Here is a 13,741-nt window from a genome sequence, read left to right on the forward strand (position 1 = left end):
GAGAGCATGTCCAGTTTTGCTCTCTCTCCAGCCATGAATGGCTCTGGCATCTGTGGGATTTACTGTACACTCGCCAACTTTCAGTGATGGGGCAAATGCTTTTCTGTTGCACAACCTGGGAGCCAATTTGTGCTTTTCTTTCAATGATAGAATGCCCTCTAATTTTTGTTTAAGCTATAAGCAGAATATTGTAACAGCTGCCTTGACAAATGCAGGGTGTATCAGAATCACCTTCTGAAAAGGCAAAAAAAGTTAAAGTTCAATAAATGAAAAGTTAATTAATAAATCCTAATTTATATACAATGATGATTGAGTTTTGCATCTGTGTAAATTAAAAATGTAAAAGAATAAGAGATTATTAACGTTTGAAAGTGTTTAACTGGAATGTGTTGGATGATGTCATGTTAGACTTCTGTGACTTGACACTACAGCAAACCTCCCCAGAAACTGAGTTTTAGACCATCATTTTTTAATATCCAATGTTTAGTCATAACTCGTTATCTGTAAAGGTTTACATGAAGAGAAATGGGCTGGTCATAACTCAGTAATGGGTCATGCTAGATAGCCAAGGTCAGGGTTATACATTATCTAAATGAATAAAAGAATAGTAAAATGCATTTGTAATTTAAATGGTTTTAAATTGAAGTATAACCATAATAAGTGATAATGGGGTTCAAGCAGTTTCAGAGCATTTGGATGCTGGTTGCTTATTTCATTGTTTAATGAAAGTATGAGACACAGTCAGCCCAAGAACTTGAAGATTTAGTGTTAAGACCAGGTGAAGTAAGACAAAGTCAGGGTTTGAACCCTTAACCTTTGGTTTAGGAAACGAACTCCTTTTCACTGGGTCAAAAAAAAAAAGGCAAAATCAGTGCTGAGTACATGAATGCGTGAACAAAAAATATGAAAGTCTGTAATTCCACAAACTTTTTGACACACAGGAAACATTATGGCTTGGATACATTTTATAGTTTAGATATTTAGGTTAATTGTGTAGTTTTAGCACAATTTAATGTACTTGGTTTTAAATGGAGATCAATAAAGTATTTCTTAAATGTATGTAGTTGTCTGTATAAGGGCTGCTGCAAATAGTCGACATCAATATTTTAAACTGATGCATCTTTTTTTATTTTCATGAGTCTACCTTCTTGATTCTAAAATGCTTCATTATAACAAAATAGTTTTTCTTCAATATCACTATGTAAATGCTGCGTGCAAGATGTCAGTCTTTTTTGGATGGCATTTTTGGATGTGCATGTATGTGATCCACAAGCTTAAAACCTGTATATGGGTACATATACCGCATGCACAGGTTTCGAGTCTAATTTAGCATTGTATTTTTGACTTCAGTCATTGGTTGTCTCCAGTGAATGCTACAAGGGTTTTTTTGTTGTTGTTGTTTTAAAATATGGCAGCTGCAGGAGAATCTGACAGGGTTACAAAAGAGGTTCAGTGTAAAAGTTCCCAAGGCTTTGAAAGTATAGATGTACTTCAAATTATAACAAAAGCATCAAGTTGGTTTGGACGCTGTACAAAGTTTCAATAGCCTACCACAGCAGCATGCGTGCCAACCAGAAAAGGCAAAAGGCTTGTTTCTTAAAATACCATGAGCACTGAGAGCTAATTACTAATGTTTTGTTCTTGTAGCTGCTAAATATTCATAATTAAAGCGACTGCTGCCTGAGAATATCAATTGAGTAAGTGATTGAGAAAATGTTTAGGCTAGAATCTGGGTTTATTCTACTTTGATTGACTTTGCCAGTCTACACCGATCAGCCACAAAATTAAAAGCAGTGAATTACATTGATTGATTATTGTTACAATAGCACCTGTCAAGGGGTGGGATATATTGGGCAGCAACAGAACAGTCAGTTCTTGAAGTTGATGTGTTGGAAGCAGGAAAAATGGCCAAGTGTAAGGATCTGAGTGGCTCTGACAAGGACCAAATTGTGATGGCTAGATGACTGGGTCTGAGCATCTCTAAAATGGCACATTTTGTAGGGTGTTCCCGGTATGCAGTGGTTAGTACCGACCAAAAGTGGTCCAAGGAAGGACAACCAGTGACAGGGTCATGGGTGTTGACTTAACTAATGGATTATTCCTCAGTATTCACACTAATCTCATATCTCATTTTCTTTAATTCACATTGGCTTTTTTATACTATTGAATTATGTTGATCTTGTTTGATATAGTTATAAATAGATATTGCCTGATGTTATTTAGGTTTTCTTGAAATTTCTGTCATATTTAATGTTTTGGAAATATTAATTTGTATGGAAATATTTTCTAATAAACAGTATTAGAATAATATATTGTTAATTATGCAGTAAATTGTAATTAATCTAAGACTTGTTAAATGTTTTTATTATTAGATGATTGATTACATAATTTGTCACTGTAGCTACAGATTAGTATCACTCTGTTTCTAAATACTGTAGTTAATCTGTAGTATCTACATGTAACTCTCTGTTCCATCTATTATTTGCATGAACCATTTCGTTTCATTTTTCATTCTGTGCAATAGAATGGGCCCGCTGCTGCTTCTTTTTTTTAAATTGCTGATCTGGAACAGCATATGAGGGTTCACGTACTTCTGGCCAACAGAAAATGATGTTACTTTTGTGGACCCTGACCCACATGCTGTCTCCATCTCTGTTGAAACCAGAACTGTTCTGTCATATTGTAATGTGCATTTTGTTTTCTTCTCTGTTGTGCATGTATTGTCTATGTATTTTGTATTTGGTTAATAATAATGTCAATGATGGTATAGCTCACTCTAGCCCCATCTAGTCCAGAAGGAACAATCGAAAGTGGGCCATCTTGCGCAATAAATGTTGCAAGCTATATACACTATATACAAGCTATATATAGAAACTATAGGAATACCGACCTGTTTCCCAAAAAGAATCCAAAACGGTGAGGAATTGACGGAGAAGAAGTGATTTTTGTTGAACTGCTCATTAAGGCTTTATTAGTCCATAACTTCATTAATAATTGTAATTAAGCAAAGCTGGGTAGAAGCTATATGCACCCTAGGTTCCCCTACCTTCATGTCAGAAAGAATCAAAATCAGTGAAGAATTGAGGGAGAAGAAGCGATTTGTGTAGAAGGTGCTCGTTAGGGCTTAATCACTCCATATCATCATTATTAAGTGAAATTATGCAAATTTGGGTAGAAGCTATATGCACCCCAGGCAGACCTACCTTCCTGCCAAAAAGAATAAAAATCAGTGAAGAATTTGAGAGAGAGAAGCGGTTTTTGTGAAATGTGGTCGACGACGGAGAACACATGATGGCATAAACTCATTGCCTGTTGACCGGATGAGATAGTAAGTATGAGATAATAAAATATGTAGTATTCTTCCTGAATGTATCCATGATGATAAAATGTATTGAATACTGTATATTATGATTAAAACACAAACACGCCACAAAAATCAACCATTCATATCCTAAGTGGCCAATGAGCTCTCCAGATATTTTACAGAGAGATCAGTGAAGAGCTTTAATGTCTTTGCACATCATCCAGTCCAGTAGGTGGCGCTAAAACACCTCCCTATAAGGAGAAGAAAAGCTGAAGCGTTTCCTTTTGGGGATTAAAAATAATAATCGCGTTTGGAGAGGATAAATCTGTTTATCTTTAAATCCTGAGGTAAGTTAAAGTGAAACTGGTTCTCTGAGCTGCTCAGTGTTGGTTAATTAGTTTACTGACTGGATCCTAAACTGAATCCTCTCTAATTCATATATAATTGTGTTTAGTGAATTATTATTTTTAATCTTTTTAAATAAACCAGTAAAGATGTTGACTGCTAATAATCCAATGTTTATAACTTGCTTCAGTTTTGTCTTGCAAAGGATTAAAGTAGGTTAGTTTACCTCAGATTACATTTAGCATTATTAATAATAAAATAATTAGCATAATAATTATTATTATTTTTATTTATTATTATTATTATTATTATTATTATTAACATGAGTGTTTTTCATACGAACTACATCTGGGGCATTGGCATTTTTCAATATCCTCACTGAGGAAATCGATGAATTGCTTTGATAAATATGGGGACTTTTTTTTTTGTGCCTTTATAATAAAAAGAAAATCACATGTTGGCTTGAAGATATGAAGTTTATCTTCTCATGTTGAAAAACTCCCATTTTTCATATGAAATACATTGTGGATCTGAATGATATATTAAAAAAAAATATTGGCTAGCATTGAGTGGTATATCAGATATATTCCATTCAGCTGGCATGATATTGAACGAGTCGAAGACTCCAGAGCGGCCTGGGGAGCAATTCAGGGTTAGGTGCTTTGCTCAAGGATACTTAAGCCATTCCTGCTGGTTCAGGGAATCGAACTGCTGCTTCTCTAACCTTTAGGTCATGGCTTCCCCATATTTACTAGTTCAATGAGAGGAAAGTGGTTAACAAAGTTAATCAAAAAGCAGGTATAGTTATGATAATCGTTATGCTTTTAATGATTAATAATTTTTAATAAAACTCAAACTTTAACTGTAACAATAAACAAAAACTAGCCAATGCCCCATTATGATGCATTTGTTGTTATAACCCATTACTTGATCTATAGTTTTAAGAGTTAGACTCACCCATATTCAAAGCTTCTGGAGAAAATAAAGTTAAATATTGATTAATCCAGTAAAACTTGAAGTATTAATTAATTTAATGAAATGAAACTGAAAGAAAACAAGTTGGACATGATAAGGGGGACAGAATCACGTTGTGAATGAAAACAAACCACAAGTGAGTTAAGCACTGTTGTAAAATTCCCCCAAAATATTTTACAGAGCTTGAGGCTGATGTAGAGCACTGAGTGCTCCTCCCCCTCTACTATCGGGGACAAAACTGCCCCCAGCCCTCTGTCTGATGCATCGGTCTGTAAAACAAAAGGAAGAGAAAAGTCAGATGAATGCAACAGTGGGCCCTGCTGACCACTGACTCTGACCACTGCACCAGATCTGGTGCTCTCTTTTTAGTGAGGTCAGTCAGTGGGCTGGTAACATCCGGAAAATTAGGCACAAACAGCCTGTAATAGCCATCCAGCTCCAGGAACTGCCTCATGCCCTTTTTGGTCTTGGGTCTCAGGCAGGCTGCGATGGCTGCAGTCTTATAAATTTGGGGATGCACCTGCCCATGACCCAAGTGGAAGCCCTGCTACCATACTTCCACCCATCCAATTGCATACTTTTTCAGGTTTCCCATGAGCCTAGCATGCCTCAGTGACCTCAGCACAGCCCTGAGATTTTGTAAATGCTGGTGCCAGTCATTACTATTTAATAATGTCCTCTAACTAAGCAGTGATGTACGCATTGTGAGGACAGAGGATTTGATCCATGAGATGCTGAAATGTCGCTGGGGCCCCAGACAACCCAAATGGAAGGGTTACAAATTGGTGTAAATTAAATGGTGTGGAAAAGGCTGGGTTTTTTTTCCACGGGATAATGGAGTCAAGGGGATCTGCCAATATCCCTTTGTTAAATCCAGAGTTGAATAAACATGAGCCATGCCTAACTGATTGGGCAATTTATCAATGTGATGCATCGGCTGTGTATCAAATTTAGACACTGTTGACTTTTCTATAGTCCACACAGAACTGGACCATCCCGTCGATCTTGGAAACTAAGACCACCAGGCTGCTCCAGTTGGTGTGCAACTCCTCCATTATTCCCATGTCAAGCATCACCTTGAGTTCATCCTGAACAACATTTTTCTTGGGCTCAGGGAGCCGATACGGGCGGCTGCACACCACCATGTCCAGAGAAGTCTCAATGTGGTGCTTTATGAGGGCAGTGCGACCAGGAAGGGGCAAGAACACATAATGAAATTCCTCCTGCAATCTGTCAACCTGTGCTCTCTGGGATGGTGAGAGGTGGTCTCCACAGGAGACTGGGGTGAATTGGGCCGCACCTTTTGGACTTACCTCTGGTCCCAGCTCTGCCCTCTCAGGAACTACTGTTGCCAGAGCCATAGGAAACAACTCTCTCCATGGTTTCAGGAGATTGAGGTGGTAAATTTGACATGCATCACCCCAATCTGTGCCCTTGACCTTATTGTCGACTTCCCCAATTCGCTGTGTGACCTCAAAGGGCCCTTGCCCCTTGGCGAGTAATTTTTGAGCTTGACGTGGGCAGTAAAATGAGTACTTTATCTCCTGGTGCAAATTCTCTTAGCCATGTCCCTCTGTTGTACAGGCAGGATTGATGTTCTTGTGCCTGTAGTAAATTCTCCTGGGTTATGTGACTCAGTGCATGGAGTTTTGCTCTCAGATCAAGAGTATACTGAATTTCATCTTTGCTTTGAGAAGGTCTCTCTTCTCAGTTTTCTTTAATGACATCTAAGATGCCATGGGGTTTACACCCATACAGCAATTCAAATGGAGAAAACCCAGTGGAGGCTTGTGGGACCTCACACATTGCAATCAACAGAGGGTCTAGCCATTAATTCCAGTTTCTCGCATCCCCGTGAACAATCTTACGAATCATGTTTTTAAGTGTTTGACCAGATCATCTGTTTGCAGATGATAAACACTGGTACGAATCTATTTAATTCCCAATAATTTGTACAGTTTGCGTAGTGTATGTGACATAAAAGTAGTGCCTTGATCAGTTAGGATTTCTTTCAGAATCTCAACAAAGGAGATAATGTGGAAAAGTGCCTCTGCAACGCTATGTGCAGAGATAGTGCGAAGAGGCACTGCTTCTGGGTATCATGTTGTATAATCCACTATGACTAACATAAAGTGATACCCACATGCAGATTGATGCCAGTTTTTTTTTAAGGGGATCTCAATTAATGGTAATGGGTACAGTGGCGGTTTTGGCATGGTTGCTGGATTTACCAGCTGGCATTCACGACAAGCTGCACACCACCTGCAGACATTGGCATGAATCCCTGGCCAATAGAAATGATTCATGAGATGATTTAGTGTTTTGTCTTGACCTAGATGCCCAGCCATGGGATTATGATGAGCTGCATGGAATAAAAGTTCCCTACGGCTCATCAGGACCAACAACTGTGTCCTCTCTTCCTTAGTCTGAGTGTTCTGCATCACTTGATATAGTCTATCCTTAATAATACAAAAATACAGACAGAAAAGGGCAACGTTAGGCTGGAGGCTTTGACCATCAATTACTTTCACTTGGTCAAAAGCACGTTTCAGAGAGTCATCATGAGTCTGTTCCAGTGGGAAATCCCCAGAGGGATTCCTCAGAGAGACAGGAGGGGCAGGGCAGGCTCCATGTCCTAGTGACATGGAGCTGATGTGGACGGCCCTGGAACCACCTCCCCAGCCAACGTTGCTGCGGGATTCCCATGATGTGCTAATGCAGGACCCATCTACTACTAACCGTTTTATTAATGTTTTATACCCCAGCCAATCTGTCCTCAGGATAAGTGGATGGGTGAGGCTCAGACTAACCACCACCTCCACACAATGCTTTTCACCCCGGAAATGAATAGTAACAGGCATTAGCAGTTATTTGTGAACATCCCCCGTGTATACACCTCATCTTTGTCAATCGTGCACTTCCCAGTGGTCTACATTGAATCAGACTTTGATGCATGGAGCTCAAAGACCAGAATCCACCAAAGCCCGATGTATACCCCCTTGAAAACTTTGAGACTTGGTACATTCCTGTTTGATCAGGGTAGCCCGTGGTGTGTCAGGAATGTAAATCAGAATCCTTGCCCCTTCGCGGAAGTGCTGATCCCAGGAAATCCCAGCCTTCCTGCTGTGTCGGCATACCTGCCTGGACTTTCTCCTGATTTTGTTAGGCATGGATGGGCTCACCTGTGTAGAGAGAGAGAGGGGATTAGCAGCAGCACAGACATGAAATGAGAAAGGGGTAAGGAGACAAGAGGACAGACACAAGTGCGGGGAGCGGGTATTGGGGGATTTGGTGCCTGTCTCCACAGGCCTGGGGGTTGGGGAGGGGCAGGGAAAGTGCGAGAGAGAGAGAGAGAGAGAGAGACAGAGAAGCTGCAGGAGCAACTGCTCCTGGAAATGCAAGGCAAGGCAAGGCAAGTTTATTTGTATAGCACATTTCATACACAATGGCAGTTCAATGTGCTTTACAGAAGTAAAAACAAAAACAGTAAACAATAGAGAAATAAAATTACATAAAATAATTTTATCTTTATTCTAAAATAATTAATTAAAAGAATTAAAAGAAAATAATAAGAATTAAACAATAGTAGAAATAAAATATTAAAATGCCAAAAAGAAAAAGGAGAAAAAGAAAGAAAGAAAAAAAAACTAGCAGAATAAAATAAAATAAAGTTAAAATAAATTTAAAACATGCAGAGAAAGTAAAGATGATAAAAAATGTAAAAAATATTAATTATTCAACAGAAAGCATCTGAAAACAGCTTGGTCTTTAACCTAGATTTGAAGCTGCCAACAGCAGGAGCATTTTTAATGTCCTCTGGCAGTTGGTTCCATAGCTGTACTGCATAGTAGCTAAAAGCTGCTTCACCACACTTTGTTTTAACAACTGGTTTTAATAATAAATTTTTCTGTTGCGATCTGGTAGATCTGATTGGGTTAGGCCGCTGCAACATATCAGAGAGGTAATTGGGCCCTGTACCATTTAGAGATTTGTACACCAGCAGCAATACTTTAAAGTCAATTCTGTAGCTTACTGGAAGCCAGTGAAGGGACCTTAGAATTGGAGTAATGTGTTCTGTTCTTTTTGTTCGTGTGAGAACCCTAGCCGCTGCATTTTGAACCAGCTGAAGTCGTTTGATGGTCTTTTTTGGCAGGCCTGTGAAAAGGCCATTGCAGTAATCAACCCTACTAGAGATGAAGGCATGTATTAGTTTTTCCAGATCATGTTTTGACATAAGTCCTCTTAGTTTAGAAATGTTTTTTAGGTGATAAAATGCCGTTTTAGTGATTGCTTTCATGTGACTGTCAAAGTTTAGCTCGCTGTCAATGAAAACACCAAGATTATTAACCATTTCTTTTGTTTTAATCCCTTTTGTGTCAAGAATAGTGGTAATCCTGAGTCTTTCATCTTTTTTTCCAAATAGAATTACTTCTGTTTTATCTGTGTTCAGCTGAAGAAAATTTTGTGACATCCAGCTATTGATTTGATCGATACACTGGTAGAGACATTCAAGGGGGGCATAATCATTTGGTGATAGAGCAAAATAAATTTGGGTATCATCTGCATAGCAGTGATACAAAATTGAATTTTTATTGATAATTTGCCCAAGTGGGAGCATATAAAGGTTGAAAAGTAATGGTCCAAGAATCGACCCCTGGGGGACACCACAGGTCAAGGGCATTGACGTTGAGGAACAATTTCCCAGGGTAACAAAGAAGCTTCTATTTTTTAAGTATGATTTTAACCAATTGATAACTTTACCAGTCAATCCAACCCAGTGTTCAAGTCGATATAGCAGTATGTTGTGATCAACAGTATCAAAAGCTGCACTGAGGTCCAGTAATACCAGGACCGATGTTTTGCCTGCATCAGTATTAAGACGTATGTCATTTATAACTTTAATCAGCGCTGTTTCAGTGCTATGATTGGCACGAAATCCTGACTGAAAATTATCAAAACGGCTGTTTGATATCAAGAAGGCAGTTAATTGATTGAAGACAATTTTTTCCAGGATTTTCCCGATGAATGGTAGATTTGATATTGGCCTGTAATTATTTAACACTGAAGGATCCAGATTATTTTTTTTAAGAAGGGGCTTTACAACAGCTTTTTTTAGGGACACAGGAACAACACCAGTCTCCAAGGATGTATTTATAATTTGAAGCACATCTGTAATTATAAGATGAAGAACAGACTTAAAAAAGTTGGTGGGCAGAATGTCCAGTTCAGATGTTGAGGAACTGAGATTTTGTACAGTTTTTTCAAGAGTCTCATAATCAATTAAACAAAATTCTGACATTGTGTTAAAGTTATCTATCTGTGTCATTGGTGATTGCAGTTTTTCAATTTTTTGCAACTGAGATATATTATGAGAAATATTCTGCCGTATTTTATCAATTTTACCTTTGAAGAAAGATGCAAACTCATTGCATTTATTAACTGAGAGAAGTTCAGGTGCTAATTGTGGTGGGGGATTAGTTAGCTTCTCTACTGTTGAAAATAGCACACGGGCATTGTTCATATTCCTGCTGATGATATTGGAGAAGAAAGACTGTCTTGCTTTACGAATTTCATAATTATAATTACAAAGCATCTCTTTATGGATTTGATAATGGATGTGAAGTTTAGATTTGCGCCATTTTCTTTCAGTCTTTCTACATTCTCTCTTTCGCAGTTTAACAGCCGGGTACTGCTTCCATGGTGCTTTCTGCTTATCATTGATTCTTTTTATTTTGAATGGAGCAATATCATCCATAATTTGGGTCATATTTAAATTAAAAAATTCCAGTAAAGGGCAATTCCATGTAAATGTCAACCTCACCATGCAAAAATAAAGCAACATGTAATACATCAAAACCACTCCGGGAGATATCGCCTAGGCCTGTATTTTACAGATGTGAATAAGTTGAACCAATTTGTCACAAGAATTGTTCCCTTCGCCTTAATATGTCAGTCTTTCTTTCTTATAATGTAAACCCCAAGCTAAAATCAACTTTGATCATGTACAATTCTATATTATTGCCACAAGCCACAGAAATGTATGCTAAAATCCACAAAATAGCAAAACAATAGCCATCCTAAATATTATTTAAGAACTTTGATAGTTTTAGCTGATATTTAGAGAGTTTTTCAAAGGGTTATGGTGGTTAAATTGCTGATTTTCTAAACATATGCCATGTCCATTTCAGACGCGTCACATCCATAACGGAATTTCGTCACATCCATAACGCTGACTTTTCCTTCCGAAACTCTGCATGAAATACAAAATATTCTAAACAAAGATTTTTTAATATTCACCTTGGACCCCTCTATCAAATGGATATCTCCATTTCGACATTAGGTTTACGATTTCACAGAGTTTGATAAAAGCGTACAGTCACCCAAGAAAAGTGATACTTTTTCTGTCACATCCATAACGCATCTTTTATTGGCATTTTCTGGCATGCCCTAGATGTACTATGGGAATTGTTCTTGTTCTATCACTTCTCCAGTATGGTACAGCCTTAAAATATGCAACACCTGTTTAAATACTGGGAGACAATAAAACATGCACTGGGTCATTTGTTGCCATTTTGAGTTCAAGTGTCACGTCCATAACGCTGGAATTGCTCTAAATCATCTACAGAGTCTGACATTTTGGTTGAGTTCTGAGAGAGAGCTTGCTTAAAAAGAGCACAAGTGTTGTCGTTTATGACACTCCTGCCTATAGTCGTTGAGCTATTCTGAATGTGAGGAGACATAGAAACTTCAAAGAAAACACAGAAATGATCAGATAAGGCCAGGTCAACAACAGTATAAGAAACAGTAAGACCCTTTGTGATGACGAGGTCAAGAGTATGACCACGAGAGTGGGTCGGTCCCTGTACATGTTGTACCAGGTTAAAGTTATCAATAATTGCAAATAGTTCTTTGGCATAAATGTTATCAGTATTATCTACATGCAAGTTAAAATCCCCAGATATAATAAGACAATCAAACTCTAAGCAAATGACTGATAACAATTCATCAAACTCTTCAAGAAAGACTTTGGCTGAATGTCTCGGAGGCCTGTAAATAGTTAATAATAATATGTTAGGAGAGCATGTAACAAGTGCACATAAGTGTTCAAAGGACATAAAATCACCAAGTGAGGATTGTTTACATTGAAAAGAGACTTTGAATATATATGCGATCCCTCCACCTTTCCCTTGTCGGGTAACATTCAAAAAATTAAAATTTGGGGGAGCTGCTTCGATAAGGGTGGTAGCACTATTTGCTTGATCCAGCCAGGTTTCAGTTAGAAGCAAAAAATCAAGATTGTGTCTACAAATAAGATCATTAATTAAAAATGACTTGTTTAAAAGTGATCTAATGTTCAGAAGGGCTAGTTTTACAGTAATATTTGGTTGTGCACTCTGATGCTGTTTTAAAACAGGAAGGAGATTAGATTGGTTCACCCCCCGGGTTAAATGTGCTCTATGTTTACTGTTTCTTATCAACACAGGAATAGTGTCAACATCGGGTCCCAGCTTTTTTCTACATCCATTTGCAGGGACCCAGAGTACATCAAACAAGACTTTCTAAATGTTCCATTTGGTTTGAGGGTGAAAGGACTGGAGATGACATGTATCTTTTGGATGGTGAAAAAGATTTGTAGCCAGCTGAAAGTCCTGGACGAACACAATTTTGATGAACTGGGTACACTGCTTGTCGCGACAAATTTGGGCTGGAAAAAGAGAGTGTAGCCATCGGGAGCAATTTTTTCATGCTATTTGGGAAATCCATCCGAGGAGAAGTGGAGTCGTCTGTCCTTGAATGTTGGGAGGCCTGCAAGTCAGATGTTTGTGTGTCCTTGATGACGACTTGCAAAGATGATTGTTTAGGCTTTGTAACTTATGGCCCTTTTCCACTACCCTTTTTCAGCTCACTTCAGCTCGCTTCAGCTCGCTTCAGCCCGACACGGCTCGCGTTTCGACTACCAAAAACCAGCACGACTCAGCTCGTTTCAGCCCTGCTTAGCCCCTAAAACTCGCACCGTTTTGGAGTAGGGCTGAAGCGAGCCAAACCGTGCCGACTGAGGTTGGGGGCGTGAGCAGACACTCCCCTGTGCACTGATTGGTGAGGAGGCGTGTCCTCACATGCCCACACACGCCCCGCGAGCGCGCTGGGATCTGTAAACACCGCAAACCCGGAAGGAGAAGAATTACGAATATTTCTGAAGCCTTATGCGCCTCGCCTCATCTATACGCTCTTGCCAGTATCTGTTGGCGTTGTCGGTGACAACAAGCCACAGCACCAAGACCAGCAACACTAACGACTCCATGTCCTCCATGTTTATTGTTTACTATCCGGGTTGTGAGACTACCGCTTAAAAGATCACTGAATCAGTGACATACAGAGCATAGTGGACGAGTTCGCGGAGCGCAAGGCTCGTCGTATGCCCTTCAAATAATGCGCGCAGTAGGCTATTGATGTTTTATTATGAGCCATGTACAGTATGTCACCTAATGTTTTTTTGTTTCTGAGTTACATGTTCGTTTGAAGGACTTAATGTACAAAATAACAGTTGCACCCCGTAGTGTTGAAATTGGTAAACACAGTGCATTCAGTGAGGTTTGCACCGCCCTCCTTTTATTTCTGACTCTTCCTGTCACCACTCTGAGCGCTCATTCGTATGCCCTTCAAATAATGTGCGCAGTATAGGCTATTGATGTTTTATTATGAGCCATGTACAGTATCCTAATGTTTTTTGTTTCTGAGTTACATGTTCGTTTGAAGGACTTGATGTACTAAATAACATAGTTGCACCCGGTAGTGTTGAAATTGGTAAACACCGCAGTTGCGGACATTTTGTAGCCTAAAATGATGTTATGATAAGCTTTAATAAAGGGCCCGGTCATTTGCCCCGCCCCCGGCCCGGCTCTGACTTGTTCCGCCACTGTCACTGATGTCACTGTTTGCGCTGCTTAACGACATCACCTGACGTCCACCCACTTTCGCTAACTCCACCCAATGTGTCCACCCACTTCCAGCCAGCACGGTTCAGCGCGGTTGTAGTCGAAATGCAACTCCAACAGCCCCGCTCAGCTCGACTCAGCTCGACTCGGCACGGCACGGCTCAGCCACGTTTGTAGTGGA

General features: G+C 39.2%; 1 protein-coding gene across 1 annotated transcript in view; it reads left to right on the forward strand.

The window, feature by feature from the left end:
- The first annotated feature begins 3,562 nt into the window (after positions 1–3,562).
- Positions 3,563–13,741, forward strand: part of LOC132883022 (zinc finger protein 239-like) — a 31,195-nt gene continuing 21,016 nt past the window's right edge. Inside the window, exon 1 of the mRNA XM_060916147.1 lies at positions 3,563–3,651. The gene's annotated coding sequence lies outside the window, so the exon portion shown is untranslated. The remainder of the gene's footprint in view (positions 3,652–13,741) is intronic.

The sequence above is a fragment of the Neoarius graeffei genome, chromosome 1 (genome assembly GCF_027579695.1).
Source record: "Neoarius graeffei isolate fNeoGra1 chromosome 1, fNeoGra1.pri, whole genome shotgun sequence".
Taxonomy (NCBI): Eukaryota; Metazoa; Chordata; class Actinopteri; order Siluriformes; family Ariidae; genus Neoarius; species Neoarius graeffei.